We start from the raw sequence: 16,181 nt of genomic DNA on the forward strand, positions 1-16,181 counted from the left end.
GGCTGCGGCCCGGCCCCGGGGCGCCCCTCGCCGCCGGCTTCCCCCAGGGCGGCGGGGACCCGGGTGGGCGCGCCCGCTCGCCGAGAGCGTGGCCGAGTCTGACCCCGCTGCGGTCTCTCTGGCTGCAGACGCCTAAGGCGTGAGACCGTTCGCTCCACGGAGGGCCAAGGGACACCAAAATAACGTCAAAAAAGCTGGGCGCGCGGGCGGCCGCGGTGGGGTGCCGGGGCAGGCCGCTGGGGGCGCGGGCGGGGCCGCTGCGTCGGGGCGCACGTGGGCCGCGCCCCTGCCTTCGGGTTCGGCGGAGACGGCGCCCCGCGGCCGAGCGCTCGGCGTCGGGGACACGGTGCGGTCTCGTCTGACCTGACTCACCGCGGACTATGGTAAAATCTCCGCGGGCAGAGATTCTGGGAATCATTTTCAATAATTTTTGCACACGCTTCCCAAGAGGAACTTTTAAAAACACGTGTACTTCGGTGGCCCCTGGGATTTGTTGCACAGTGACTAAGGCAGCGGACTCTAGGGCTGTGTCCTCAGACCAGCAGCTCCGACCTCACCTGTGAACCTGCAGAAGCGGAAATTCACAGGGGCCGCCCCCGGAGTCCGAAACTGGGGCTGGGGCCCAGCAGTCTGCGCCTTCCTGCGTCCAGGTGGTTGTGATGCCGGCTCAGGCTTGAGACCAGAGCCTCTCCTGGATTCCCTTCCTGGGCTCACCACTAACTTCTTGGGCTGAGAGAGTTATTTAAATAAGTTAGTGCTTTCGCATCTGCAAAATGGCATAATTATGGCACCCTTTTCATGGAGTCCTTATGGGGATTAGAGGTAATATATGTAAGATGCCTAGAACAGGGCTTAAATCTGCCCTGGTACAAAGAGTAGCCGGTCACTTTGGCAAAGCACCAAATAAGACTCCGTTTCCTGCTGTGTAGAATGGAGATACTCTGTGGGCTTTAGGGATTAAATGAGATCATGCATGCTAAGTACCTAACACAGTGAGGGCTTCCTCCTAATGCCTAACCTGCCACAGGGACAGACCACTGATGGGGTAACCCTTGTCAGTAGGCACCTGTGACCCTCTCTCAGCTGCAGGTCCACAGCAGGGCAGAGGCCCCGGTGAGGCCCGAGGCCTTTGTCCTGTATTCTGACAAGTGCGTTTATTCTGAGAGACTTTAATATTAAAATGGAGATGGAAGGGTAAGTGCAGTAGGAAAAAACTATGAAAAGATATTAAATAACCTACCGTGACAATGGTTCCGATTGGACATGTCCTCCTCGCACACCCTCTCTCCCTCCTTATCACTGCCTGGAGCCTTGGGAGCCATTTTTGGTTCCAACTCTCCTGACACTGTGCTTCTGATCTATTGTTTTTTGTGTTTTGTTTTTTTTTACCCAGTTTATAGCACATAGGTTTTTTTTCATTTATTCTTTTAAAGATTTTATTTTTTTATTTATGAGAGACACAGAGAGATAAGCAGAGACATAGGCAGAGACAGGCTTCCCGCGGGGAGCCTGATATGGGACTCCATCCCAGGACCCCGGGATCATGCCCAGAGCCAAAGGCAGATGCTCAACCACTGAGCCACCCAGCTGCCCCTAGCATATTGTCTTTTAAATTAGATGTTTAAAAGAGCAGTGGCCCAAGACCTTCTGAAGCATTTCTGAACTTTACCCTTCAGGGGAATGCTTAAAAATGAACTGGCCCTTGGGGCATCTGGGTGGTTTAGTGGGTTAAGAGTCTGCTCAGTTCATAATCCCGGGGTCCTGAGATTGAGTCCCACATTGAGCTCCCTGCTCAGTGGAGAGCCTGCTTCTCCCTCTGCCCCTTCCCCACCTCCGACTTGTGCACTCTCACTCTCTATCTCAAAGTCTTTAAAAAAAAAAAAAAAAGAACTGGCCTCTGGCAGTGTGATCAAAATGAAAAGATTGCATTCTTACAACATGTGAATCTACAGTTATCTCAAAAAGTTTAATGAAAAGAGCAAACAGAACTAAGTCTGAATCTTGGTTCCATTACTGACATGCCAATCATTTCGGGCAAATCTCTTTAAAGTGACTGAGCTCCCACTTCTTCATCCGTAAAATGGACTTTATAATATATATTTCATGGTGTTTTTGTGTCACTAAGTCATAAAATGGAGCATTTAATTTTGCTTTTTTTTTTTTTTGAGCATTTTGACTTCTAGGCATACTTTTCTCCTGTAAGTTAGAATAGTATAAAGATATAGTTTGCATACGCATTCCTCATGTGTCTTACTGTAAGCATTATCCTTACGTGCTGCTCTACAGGGTTTTCTTCCTCTGCAAAAACATTCCTGCTGTATCTTATGAGTGTTTTAAGAGGATTTACCAGGGGTAATTTATTTTCATCTGACATTGGGACCTAAACTCCTTCCCTGCCCCCGCCCTCCCCAACACACACAGAAGAACCAATTCCAAGGCATCTATGAGAATTGCTTAGGACAGGGGCACCTGGGTGGCTCAGTGATTGAGCATCTGCCTTTGGCTCAGGTTATGATCCCCAGGTGGCTGGGATGAGTCCCACTTCGGGCTCCCCGCAGGGAGCTTGCTTCTCCCTCTACCAATGTCTCTGCTTCTCTCTGTCTCTCATGAATAAATAAATAATATTAAAAAGAGAGAGAGAGAGAGAGAGAATTGCTTAGGACAGTGGCCCTGAAGCTTCAGTTGCCTTGGAATCATTCAAGGAGCCCCCTCCAGGAATCACAAGCCAGTAAGGCTCAGGTAAACCCTGGGCTCTATGGTTTTAGCAAGCCCCCAGGTGAATCTGATGCATACCAAAATTTCAGAACAGCTGACTTAAGATGTATCAGGATCCTGACAATATTATTTATTGTCTCTCTCTTCACAATTCTTCTGTGAAATTATACCTCTGTCTTTTCTAAGCCATGGTTTTTGTTCACGTTTATTAATCAATATCATGGGAGGAAGTAAGAAAACCCGGAGCCAACAGTCTTAGATACCATTCCCTGATCTAGCCGAGGGCAGCTTTCCTATGAGATCACCCCCGAGCCAGTCTCCACACTGGTGCCAGGTTATCTCAACCAAAAAAAAAAAAAAAGTTCACAAATAGTATGACCATCTCTAGCTCCTTTCACTTCAACAGAGCGGTCAATAGGCAATAGGGAAATACGTAGGGTACCCTTGGCCAAACAACGATTGAGGTTATTTTTCAGGACTCAGTAACCTTGTGTGAAAATTCAGGAGCAAAGTTTGAGTAAGAACCCTGACGGTCTGACAGGTGGCTGCTGCCTTGTGTCTAGAAATAATGTTTAAGGGTCTTCACAGGGCAATATACTAGGAGTCTCTTGGTACTATCTTGATGGCACAGCTTCCATCATTTGGGTCCACTGAGAAATCTGGCCACTCGGTGTTCTATTTGAAAGTTTCCTTGGCTTATTTAAAAATTTACATAAATAACCCTACAAGTTTTATGTAGGAGAGTATTAGTGACCACACAACTTTTTGACTAATAAACTCTCTAAAAGCATAGCTTCTTTTATAATTTTTCTTATCTCTGACCATTTTGAGATTTTTAAAAAAGATTTTACTTATTTGTCGGAGAGAGAGAGCATGAGGGGGGACAGAGAGGGAGAAGCAGACTCTCCGCTGAGCAGGGAGCCTGCAATTTGGAGCTTAATCCCAGGACCTTGGCTGAGATTATGACCTAAACTGAAGGCAGATGCTCTTTTTTTGTTTTTGTTTTTGTTTTTTTAAAGATCTTATTTATTTGAGAAAGAGAAAGCACAAGCAGGAGGAGGGGCAGAGGGAGAGGTAGACTCCCTGCTGAGAAGGGAGCCCAATGTGGGGGCTCAATCCCAGGCCCCTGGGATCATGACCTGAGCCCAAGGCAGATGCTTAGCCAACTGAGGCACCAAGACGCCCCATTTTATGAGGATCTAAAAAAAAAAATCCGGTTTAAAAATTGTACAGTATGTAACGGACAAGACCTCAAATATCATCTCTTCCATCATCCACATTTCACAGAGGAAGCAGCTCCACAGAAATTAAATTAATTGTCTGCACTCCTGCACCCAGACTTTTCTTGTCAGGATGCCAGTGACTTTCAACTTGCTAAATCCTGGAGCCAAACTTCTATGCCTCATCTTCTCCTCCTAAGCAGCCTTCCACGCGTGAATCAGTCCCTGGGAGCATTCTGTTGTTAGGGTTTGTTTTTCCCCTCTGTCCTCTCCAGTGCCCTCTCCCCAACCTCCTACCTCAGGCTTAGCCCAGAGCCCATTCTTGGGCGCTTACCTGTGCGCAGTCACTTCCTAGGTCGTGTCAGCTGATCCCAAGGCTTACATAACATTTCCAGCCCTGACCTCTCCCCTGAGCAACAATTTTATACTTGGATATCTCCAGGACTCTTGATTTGTCGAAAACTGCCCTTCTCCCAACCTTCCCCTTCTCAGCAAACAGCAGGAGCAGCCAAACTCTGTTGCTTGGTCCCAAACCTAGAAGCCAGCCGGAATTCCTCTTTGTCCCTTGACCCCGCTTCATCCCTATCCCTCTGCGTCCAGTGTAGCAGAGGTACCAGACCCTTTGCAGAATATATCAAATCGTGTCATACCCTAGCCAGTGGATTTTAGCATGACATTCACACCGTTTCCTTGGCCTTGTGAGATCCCCTCCTGCCTGCTTCTCCACCTGCATCTGAGGTCCATCTCCCTGGTGCTGTGCTCACCTTGTTCCAGCTGCCTGGCATTTCTGTTCTGTGAGTGCATCAACCCCATTCCTGCTTTAGGGACCTCACATGTGATACTCTCTCTGCCTGGGATGCCACTCTCTCATCTCTGCCAGCCTGGCCTTTATCCAAATACTGCCTTCCTTGAGGGCACATCTCAACTTTCTCACGTGAAGTGCCATCCCCAGGTCCCTTCTTGCTGCTTCACCTGGTTTGCTGTGTTCAGAGCACTTCACACTCTCTGCTCTGTCTTGCTTGTTTAGGCCTTTGTTTTCTGTCGCCCTCCCCTACAAGGACTGAAGCTCCTGTCTGTTCATCACTATGCCCTCAGTAGCTAGAACAGTGCCTGGCACCTAGTAGATGTTCAGTGCATATTTGTTGAATAAACAAATGAATGAACACAGCTGATTGGTACCAAAGCCGGTGTAGTCAGGTTAGTTTTCTTTCCAAGAAATAACCTTACTGCTATGCCCTGGATGGATAACCATGGAAACACATTACTTACCTAGATCCCAGGTGCCCAAAACACCATCAGAAAACAGATGATGGTAGGGGAAAGAAATGTTTAAAAACTTCATCTATTTAGAGGCACCTGGGTGGCTCAGTGGTTGAGCCTCTGTCTTTGGCTCAGGTCATGATCCCAGGTCCTGGGATTGAATCCCACATCAGGTTCTCTGCAGAGAGCCTGCTTCTCCCTCTGTGTATCTCTCTGATGTCTCTGCTCTCTCTGTATATCTCTCATAAATAAATAAAATCTTTTAAAAAAAATTTCATCTATTTAGAATCTGTGTTTCCTTTAATTCCATTTTACTGGGGATTCTAACAAGTTTGATTAGCTCTTGCCCCAGGACACAGCAGATTAGAAGGCAGGGTGCAAGGTACAAGCAGATATTCTGACAGCGGTACAGCCCAGCCGTAAGACACAGTGCTTGATGGCAAAGAGGCAGAAATAATACACAGAACAGACAATGACACAAGTATAGCCAACTGGGGTCACGTAGCTCAGAGACAGACCCATCTACACTCCTCAGGGGCCCTGAGGCCTTGGGTTCATAATGATAGTTTTCTCAGGAAAGGGGCTTATTATGTCTGTTCTGCGTGTCATTTTATAATTTGTAAAAATTATAAAATAGTGTAATCTTCAGAAAACAATTCAGTATACAACTACGTACCCACTGTCCAGATTTAACATGATAATATTTTATCACATTGTCTTCAGATTTAAAAAAAAAAAAAGAAAGCAGGAAAGCCCACTGAGCCCTCCCCTGGAGAAGCCCGTGCTCTGAAGTTGATCTGTCTCCTCTCTGCATGGTTTAATGTTTTATATGGAAAAAAAATCCACATAATATGAAAACTGACTAGCTCCCAAATAAATTAGTTATTAGTAATCAGGTGTTTGGTTGCAGAATATATAAACCATAAATATTTTTACATCATCATGAAATTCTTTTTCTTTCTTTTCAATTTTTCAAAAGCTAGCTTAACAAAGCGGTTAATGTGCTATAAATACCCAGCATGATGGAGGTGATTTTAGCATCTTCTTGGAATGTTGTCTACTCAAACTGTGAGCTCCTTGAAGGTAAGGCCAATGTCTGCTGTTTTACTACCTCAAGTACTTGGAATGGAACTTTGCACATAATAGGAGCTCAGTTAATACTTACTGGGCTGAATCAAACACAGAGCTCTGTGTGTTTGTAGTGACTACATTCTCTCATTGAGCATTGAAATGTCTGGATCCTAGAGAGTTGACATGTACACTGAAGATTTGGCACTTAAAATGAAAGTTAAAAAAAAGCTGGGGCACCTGGGGGGCTCAGTCGGCTGAGAGCCTGCCTTTGTCTCTGTGCTCTCTCTCGCTATCTCTGTTTCCCTCTCTCTTAAATAAATAAAATCTGGGGATCCCTGGGTGGCGCAGCGGTTTGGCGCCTGCCTTTGGCCCGGGGCGTGATCCTGGAGACCCGGGATCGAATCCCACATCGGGCTCCCTGCATGGAGCCTGCTTCTCCCTCTGTCTGTGTCTCTGCCTCTCTGTCTCTCTCTCTGTGTGACTATCATGAATAAATAAATAAAATCTTTAAAAAAATAAAAAATAAAAAATTAAAAAAAAAAAAAAATAAATAAATAAAATCTGGGAAAAAAAAAAAAAAAAGACCATTCGCTAACAGGGCAAATTTTTGTGGCAAGTGATGAATGTTACCTGAACTGGCTGGATCTTACTGAATATCTAAAGGACTGAGTCCAGAATGAACTCATCTTTACAACATCTTGAACAATGCTTTAGGATGAAACATGGATCACGTATGTCATTCGAGAAATATTTATCGAGATCCTGCTTCTTGTCGTGCAGTGGGTTACAGTGGAGAGCAAGACAGATGAAACCCCTAAAGTTCACACTTAATAAAACTTGGCCTTTGGCTGTTCAGGGCTTACCAGACTTCCCATGAATTTCCATGAACTTGGCATTGTCACTTGGCCAATCTGCAATTCCAAGCTGCCTCCGGGACTAGGTCCTCAACTGACCCCAACGATTTGATTCAGGAATGCGTGGATGGCTGGGTAGTAGAGTCCAAAGACAACTGTAAGACCTGGAGCTGGTCCCAACTCTGCCATGATCTGGGATTGTCAGCACACCATTTCAGACCATGCCATGGGCAAAAATGCTAGCAGGGCAGGCATCCCAGCTAAAGGGGAAGCAGCCAGACTCACAGGAGGAGCAGGAGGGTCTGAAGGACCTAGCCACCACCCCTCAGTTTCTGCCTGTGGCTGTTGGCAAGCTGGAATGTGGGCCTATCCCACGTCTAACTTTCAAGAAAAGCTTGAAATCCTGATTTTAACACAAGTTTTCCCAATTTTTAAATGTTGGCAGTTAGTTAAAAAATTTTTTTCCAAACACTCTGCAAGCCAAACAACACACGTCTGTAGGCTGGGTGGGTATGTCCACTGCCTTGGGCTCCATAGACTGGCTTTATTATCTGTGGAACATATGGGTTCAACCCGGTGCCGTGTAAGATCCCACTCAGCTCCAGAGTGCTGTCACTGCAGACATGCTCTTGCCCTGCAGGCGACGTTGCTGGCAGGGGCTGGTCTCTGTGTGTCTGGATGTGGTAGGAAACAAGCTGTCCCCAGGCCTTGCCACCCAATCTTTCCATTCCGCACATTCATAAAGACAGTTCTTGTGGTTATGCTTTCTGTTTTGGGGATTGTCTGTCACAGCTAATAACTTAAGGGATGTTCAGGGAAGGGGTCCCCTCCTTTGTGTGCACGTTGTCCCTGGCAGGCCCTCCCTGTGTAGATGGCTGTGGCGCCGACTGAGCTGTCTGCCCAGCCCCAGCTCTGTCCTTTCTTCTTATATATACCCACTTAACAAAAAGGAGGAGCTTCTGGTTTTCTGCGTATTTCCTTGCCACAACAGTCTGTCTTGCATCTGGACTGGCACTGTCCCACCACTTTGTCATTGGCCAGCTCCTCTGATCTGTCATCGCTGTCGCCACAAAACCTGCTCCGAGAGGCCACAGAATCAACCTAGCACACCATGTGGGTATTGGGTGCAGATCTGCCACCATTCCAAGCAGCTTTCTTCTTCTAAAGATGTCTGACCATCCTAGAACATGTTTCTCCTCCTGGACCCACCTATCACAAAGCTGGTATGTCAGAGAGGCCTCTCCTGAGACTTGCATTTATTTTGAAATTGTTTTTACAAAAGAAAGCAAAACAGCCCAACCACAATCAAAAAGATATGTTAAGTCTTAGAGCAGAGTTCATTGAGGTTGTCAACCTGTCATCCCGTGTTTTGTAGACTTTAGGGTGGGCACTATCTAGCAGATAGGGATCAAACAGATTGTAATGCTGACAAACTAGGTATTGTGACTGTCCCAAAGCTCAGAATTCTGGTCTTATCTGTCCTCTTCCCTTTATCCCAAGGGTTGGCCGTAACCTTCTAGAACTTGCAACTGAGAGGATCTCATAACTGAGGAAGACCTCACTTTCAAATGGGAGGTAGACTACTTCTTCCCCTCTGAGGGAACTCCATGAGGGTAATGCATCTGCCTCCCTGGTTGCCTCAGTAGAGGAGGCCTGATGCATTCTGACTGGTGCACTTGGAAGAGGAATTTGGTCATGTGCTGGCTGTCCCTTAGTCTCTCTATCTCTTGGGAGATAGCCTGCCTGCAAAGAGGACTGCTCTGCCCCTTCAGGCCACACTTGTGGTAGATGTGGTGGTACAGAGCCACCTCCAGCAGGGCAGACACTCATCTGATTCTGTGGTTCAGTTTTAAGATGTCTGCCTGCCCTTGGATCTAGGCTGCATTCCCAATAGTGGCTTTATTACAATAACGCTCTCCATTGTTTCAAAACCAGGGTGGGAAAGAAGAGCACCTTCAAACTAATGGGTACCACCTGCCCCCCCCAAACCAGGCTGCTCCACACAAGCTGAAAACCATAGTCAACCCTCAAGTGCTGTTTCAGCACCGTGAACTTCCTGCTTGGATTCTCCCAAGATTTCCTGAAACAATGAAACCTCTTTTCATTAAAGATTTCAAGATGCTCAGCTAGTAGGGCTCCTTATCTGTCTCTTTCTGATCCCTGCAATATCAGAGTCTGGCCTCTTCCATCCCACCACTCCTCCAATATCGTCTCCAATGTCTCCCACGGCCCTCAAGACACCTGTTCCCTCCTCTTCTGGCTCCTCTCTCTTCTCCATCGAGAATACCCATTTCCAGCCACTATATCTCTCCCGTTTTATTGTTTTTCTCCCCTGTTTTAAAACACTACTCAGGGGGGGATCCCTGGGTGGCGCAGCGGTTTGGCGCCTGCCTTTGGCCCAGGGCGCGATCCTGGAGACCCGGGATCGAATCCCACATCGGGCTCCCGGTGCATGGAGCCTGCTTCTCCCTCTGCCTGTGTCTCTCTCTCTCTCTCACTGTGTGCCTATCATAAATAAATAAAAAAAAAATTAAAAAAAAAAATAAAACACTACTGAGGAATCAAGTCTCCCCTAAATAGTGAATCGGACTCCATTCTAAGTACTATGCGAACTCTCAAAGCATTTAAGACTAGACTTACTTGGTCCAAATATTTATGTTTATGGTTAATTACATCAAAAGGAATTTTTTATTAGTCAAAATATTTTTTTAAAGATTTTATTTATTTACTGGCGAGAGAGAAAGAAAGAGAGAGAAGCAACCACGTGCACAGCAGGGGATAGGGGCAGAGGGAGAAGCAGACTCCCTGCTGAGCAGAGAGCCTGATGCAGAGCTGGATCCCAGGACCCCGGGGTCACGACCTGAGCTGAAGGCAGATGCTTAACCAACTCAGCCACCTAGGTGCCACTAGTGGAAATGTTTTAATTTAAGTTAGGAACTTGGTTATGGCTCCTTGAAGACATTTTGTCCTTATTTCCTGGTATCCACTTCAGTGACTGACACAGGGCAGAACTCAATCAATGTTTTTATTCTATCAATGTGTTTGGATGAATCGAAATGTTTTCCTTTCAACTCCAGGTAGCACTAAGAGTTCTTAGCAAACAGTAGCAACTAAGATGTATCTATGGGTGACTCACTGAATATTTAACCTCAGAGATCTTTCACAGAAGATTCTACCTATTGGAATTGAATCCAGCTCTTAATGTTATAATTACCCCCTTTTTATTCCTATTTTCTGTTCCCTTATCATCCTAATGTGTTTAGTGCATATCTTTGTTTATATATATATTCTGCGAAATGTATATTGTTTTGTGTACACATACTTTTAGTTTATATAAATGATATGAGTTTGGGGCACCTGGCTGGCTCAGTCAGTAGAGCATGCAACTCTTGACTCCATGTTGGGTATGGAGATTACTTAAAAATAAAATCTTCTTTAAAAATGATATAGATTTTATATCTCCTTCTGATGTGTTTTTGTTATTATTATTATTATTATTATTATTATTGTCCACCTGTGCTGCTATGGGTTTCCTCACACTTACATCATCCTTCTGGTGAGTATCCACCATGTTACCTGCCCGGTCTCCCGGATTAGACATTCAAGTTACGCCCACACCATAAATATTGCATCCAGATTTCTATGAACTGGAGTGTTTCACTGGTATGTACAATCACCGGTGAAATTGTTGGGTCCTAGGAAAGTGGTCATGTCATTTATGATTTGAACAAGGACAATTTATTTTTTATTTTTTAAAGATTTTATTTATTTATTCATGAGAGACACAGAGAGAGAGAGAGAGAGAGAAAGTGAGAGACAGAGACACAGGCAGAGGGAGAAGCAGGCTCTATGCAGGGAGCCCGACGTGGGACTTGATTCCAGGTCTCCAGGATCATGCCCTGGGCTGAAGGTGGTGCCAAACCGCTGAGCCACCCAGGCTGCCCGAACAAGGACAATGTAGAGAATGAAAGGGGGCACTATTGATAATTATACCAGGACAAGAGGCATAAACCAAGATTGTCCAAAGTTAAGCAAGATGAGTGGTCCCCCCAGTCAAATGTCTAAGTATGTAGGGACACCTGGGTGGCTCAGTTGGTTAAATGTTCCACTCTAGGTTTCAGCCCAGGTCGTGAGATGGAGCCCGGAGAGGGCAAATCTGCACTCATTGGGGAATCTGCTTGAGATCGTCTCTCTCCCTTTGCCCCTCCCACTCGTGTCGGCTTGCTTTCTCCAAATAAATAAATAAATTAATTAATAAATCTTTAGAAAAAAAGTCTGAATATGTATAAATTGACTAGGGAATGACAGAATGGCTCTCACACATGCACTCCCCAACAGGGCATGGGTGGGAGGGTCTCACATCTTCATCCGACCACACTTACTTGGTGCCATGATGATAACTTCAAAATACCTTATTATTGCTTTAATCTGCATTCCTCTGATTACTAACATATTTGAGTGGTTCCACTATGCCTTGGCCTTTTGGATTTCCTTATTCGGAAATTATTCCTTTCTTTTGCCTGTTTTTTTAGGGGTTTCCTTGTCATTTGCAAGAGTTTCCTACGTTTTCCGGCTATTAATCCCCTGCCAGTTTTAGACCGTGCAAATACATTCGCCATCAGCTAAACTAATTTTGCTCATGGTGTTCTTTGTTTTTGAATTCATTAATGTCTTGCCTGATAGTTTTATGTCCTTAACATTTGATTTTAGAAGTATTTTCTTTCCTTATTTTGGAAAAACATTGTCTTCATTTTCTTTCATTAACTTTTTTAGTTTCACCCTTCCACATGTAGGTCTCTACCCGCCTCGGAAACATGGTCCATCCCTACGGACAGTTAAGTAGGGACATGGTCTTATTTTTTTGCACACAGAGGGGCAGTTTCCCCAGCTTATTCACTTTAAGGCCCATCCTTTCCCCATTGAATGGTGGCATCACCTCTATCCTGCCTGAAGTTCCCATGTGTACTGGGTCTGACTGCCAGGTGGTCTGTGTGTTCTGGCATCTCTGGGGATTTGTGATCAGCATAACTTCACATCTGATAGGGCAGATTTCTCTCCGGTAGTCCTCTTTGTTAATGTGGATCTTTATGAGGTCTCATTATAAATAAATGGATCTCATAAAGATCTCTGCTGGGATATGTCCAGAACAGGCTGAGCTACTCCATTTGGATTTTTAAAAAATATTTATTTATTTGAGAGAGAAAAAAAGAGAGCAAGCAGGGAGAGGGGCAGATGGAGAGTGAGAATCTTAAGCCGACTCCAGCTGGGCATAGAGCCCGACTCAGGGCTCCGTCTCATAACTCTGAGATCAGGACCTGAGCCAAAATCAAGAGTTGGACACTTAACTGAGCCACTGGGGCATCCCGGATATATATTTTCTTAATTTTGTTTTATTCTTTAAGTAATCTCTACACCCAATGTGGGGTTCAAACTCACAACCCCGAGATCAAGGGGTACGGGCTGAGTCAGCGAGGCACCCCTCCACCTGGGTATTTTATCCTAACTTTTGTCTCTAGCATGCACATTGATCACTAAATGTGATGGGTTCTTTACAAATTCAAAAGTTCCGTTGTAGAATTCAGAGTGGTGGTTCACTTCTACTCAATTATAGTTGTGGCGAACCTTTGCAGCACAGACCTCTGAACAACGGAAAACAGCGCGCTGTGTCATCTGAGAAGGTCTCTTTGCTGCTAAGAGACGTAGGCATGTGGCTGGGGCGGTGCGTGTCTGTTGTGCGGATAACTGGGAGAACATCCTGGCCCCCTCTACCCCAGGGGACTCTGGGAGTGAACAGGAAAAGAAGCCTTGCTTCCACTCCAAGGCTCTGCCAGCCAGGCCCCAGCTCAGATTACCCCTGAAGGCACTCCGGGCGGCTTGACAGTCAGACTGCTTGTAAACATCTTCATCATCCACAGCTCCTTTTCTCCTTCCCATCCACACCCTCTGGATTTATCCTGGACAGTTCCACTCAGATCTGCCTCTTCTTTTCTGGCCTGACTCCCCCTGCTGTTTTCCAGCCTGGTTTCCAGCCCATTTCTCCCCCAGCTAGAGCCACTCGGACCACACTAGCCCTCTGCCAGCCCCAAGGGTCCGTGCTGACCCTGGGTCTTGGCACTACAACATGTGTCAGGGCAGCCCTGCTGGCTTTGGGCTTGTACTTTTCGTTTTCATGTCACACCCAGATCTGGTCATTTGTGTAATTGGTCTGTGTTTTCCCAACTATCTTAGTAAGTGCCAATCCTCTGCAAGGCACTAGACTGGCCCTCATTTTATTTTCTGAGTCTGCATGCCTGCCAGGTAACCCCCTCTCCAGGTGTCCCAGACCTTTAAGAACCTGAGTGATGCCTCAATTCTTTGATTTTTCCTTCAAGTAATTAGAGTCTGGCTGAGAGGGTCCACCACCCACTGACCCATTTCCCCATGTGCAGGCCACTGTGAACTTTAACTGTCCTGCACCCACATTCAGTCTCCCTAGTCGCTCTGAGAGGTGGGTGTGCACAGGTGAGTGCCATGGGGAGGAAGCTGAGGCATGGAGGTGAAGTCACTTCTCCAAAGCAGGTGGCCAGAAGGCACAGGAGCTCCAGGACTGAAGCCAGACTATTGAACGGGAAAGCCTTCCCTCTCCCCTCTGCATCACACAGCCCATGACCTGCTGTCCTGCTGTCATCTGCACCTAAAACAGGGCAAGACCACTTTGAGGTGCTCTGTACCTCTGTCCTGGATAATCATAATAATCTTCATATTGTTGCCTTTTTTATCTGTTCATTTAGCCTACAGATACTCATCAAGCACCCCGTTCCTGCCAGACACAGCTTCCACGTGGTCTGTTTTTCAGTTCAGCACTGACACAGCAGCTAGAGCTATGGCTTGGATCATGTCACACTCCTGCTCCCAGACCTTCAGGGCTCCAGCTCAAGGCAGGAAGAACTGGGACCTGGAATGAAGCCAGCTGTGGGGCCAGAGAGGCTGGCTCAGCTGGGCAGAGGACACAGCCAGGCAGCTCCGTGGGACTGATCATAGGTGGAAGGTCTTGGAAGGAGTCACCACACTCAGGGAAGATTCAAGACCTAGAGGTCAGAGGGAGGACTCAGTCCCCAGGGAGGGGCCCGCAAATGAATGGAGGGCCCTGCCCAGAAGACCTGACTCCTAGCCTGAGCAGGGCAAGTTGACCGGGAGCAGGGCAGGGCGGGGTCCTTATGTAAGCAAGCAGAAAAGGGGGTGCACCAGGGCTGGCTTGCTGTCGTGTCCAGCAGAGTAAATGTGCTTAGGGGCAAGAGGGGTCCTGAGCCCAGAAGAGACACCTTGGACCTCTTCTGAAGGGGGCCCCCGGGCAAGGCTGGGGGCAGACGGCCTGACAATCTCTGCAGCCCTTGCCGCACCTACACAGGGCCTTTACCCCGCCCAAGGCTGGCCGGAGGCTCCTCTGTGCCCCGGGCTGCTGCCTTTCCAGGGCCTGGGCGTGCTCCTCAGCCCGTCTGCCCCACCTCTTCACTGCCTGAAGCCTACTTAACCTTCAAGACTAAGTGCAAAGGCAGCATGCTTTTTTCTCTTCCCCTTTCTAGGCCTTCCCAGTCTGCTTTTCTATACAGCAGACTAAGTCTTGTGATACTTGCTGCATGCCTCTATTAAAACACTTCGTTTTACCTGGTGTATTAGTTTCCTGGAACTGCCATAACAAAGCATCACATGCTTGGTGGCTTCAAACAACAGAAATTTATTATCTCACAGTTCTGGAGGCCGGAAGGCTGAAATCAAGGCTCCCTTGGAAATCCTCTGGAGAAGATCCTTCCTCACCTTCTCTGGCTTCTGGCAAGCCCGGGCACTCCTTGGCCTGTGGCCACATCATCCAGGCCCTTCCTGCTCATCACATGGCTGCTTTCTCTCTGTGTCTCTTTTCTTCTTATAGGAACACCAGTTATGTTGGATTAAGGGTTCACCCTACTTCGAACTGACCTTATTTTACCTTAATTATATCTGTAATTACCCTATTTCCAAATAAGCTCAAATTCTGAGGTACTGGGGATTAGGACTTCATTTTTTTTTTTTTTTTAAGATTTTATCCTTTTATTTGAGAGAGAGAAAGAAATCACACATGAGCAGGGGGAGGCAGAGGGAGAGGGAGAAGTAGACTCCTTGCTGAGCAAGGAGCCTGGTGCGGGGCTCGGTCCTGGGACCCTGGGATCATAACCTGAGCTGAAGTCAGACATTCAACCAACTTAGCCACCCAGGGAGCAAGAGATTAGGACTTCAACATGTCTTTTTGGGGGACACAATTCAACCCATCACACCTGGAATGAGAGCTATATACAGGCCACCATCCTTCACAATATCCCCAGCTCCTTGCCTACAGCTTGGCAATTCTGGAATGAAACAGACCTGGGTTTGTCACTCACCCTCTCATAAAACCTGAGCAAGGTCCTTAAGCCATATGTCTTTTCTCGTCCGTAAAATAACCACTACCCCTAGAGCTACTGTGATGTTTATTAGAGTCCGTTCACAGACCTAGTGAGTGCCCAGGAAATTGTAATTATTATTAGTAGTATTGCACATTGAATAGAGTAGATGCTCAGTAAATACATGTTAGTCACTTCCTCTAACAAATATTTACTAAATTGGCAGGCCTGCAGAACCCCTGAACTGATGAGCTTTTCCAGAGGGAGGGAGAAGCGGTGGCCACTAAGCCCCGAGACTCTATCCTGTCCCCTGGCACCGTGGGAATTGCTGAGGTGATGATGGCAGCTGCCCATCCCTGCTTGGATGGCAGGGGATTCTGGCCTCCATCCTCACAGCACGGAATCCTGACTGGCTCTGTGGGAATGTGAAGGTGGGGCAGGCAGGGACACCACACCCTGTTCTTTGTTCTCTAGACGGGGTGTGTGTACACGTGGGTGTGTGCTGAGGGACAGTGGTCTGGAAGCCAGAAGCCAGGGTGCCCAAGCCTCTTCCCGAGAGATTGTATTCAGGCTGGAATGAAAAACAGTAACCAGAGCCTGACCTCCAGCTCTCGGCTTCTTCCCGATTTCTGTGAGGAACCAGATTCTTCTCCTGAGCGAGAGTGGGT

The 16,181-nt window shown here is 46.9% G+C and overlaps 1 long non-coding RNA gene across 2 annotated transcripts; it reads left to right on the top strand.

Annotated features, from left to right (window-relative positions):
• The first annotated feature begins 20 nt into the window (after window positions 1–20).
• LOC112644373 (uncharacterized) lies at window positions 21–14,772 on the top strand. Of its 2 annotated transcripts, none has more exons than XR_003126339.3 (3): window positions 21–822; window positions 6,175–6,278; window positions 13,891–14,772. It is a non-coding gene; the product is annotated as an uncharacterized LOC112644373 (long non-coding RNA). The 2 variants fall into 2 exon arrangements; XR_003126338.3 differs by having other exon boundaries at window positions 21–383; window positions 13,891–14,771.
• Window positions 14,773–16,181: the final 1,409 nt, after the last annotated feature.

The sequence above is a fragment of the Canis lupus genome, chromosome 1 (assembly GCF_003254725.2).
Source record: "Canis lupus dingo isolate Sandy chromosome 1, ASM325472v2, whole genome shotgun sequence".
Classification (NCBI taxonomy): domain Eukaryota; kingdom Metazoa; phylum Chordata; class Mammalia; order Carnivora; family Canidae; genus Canis; species Canis lupus.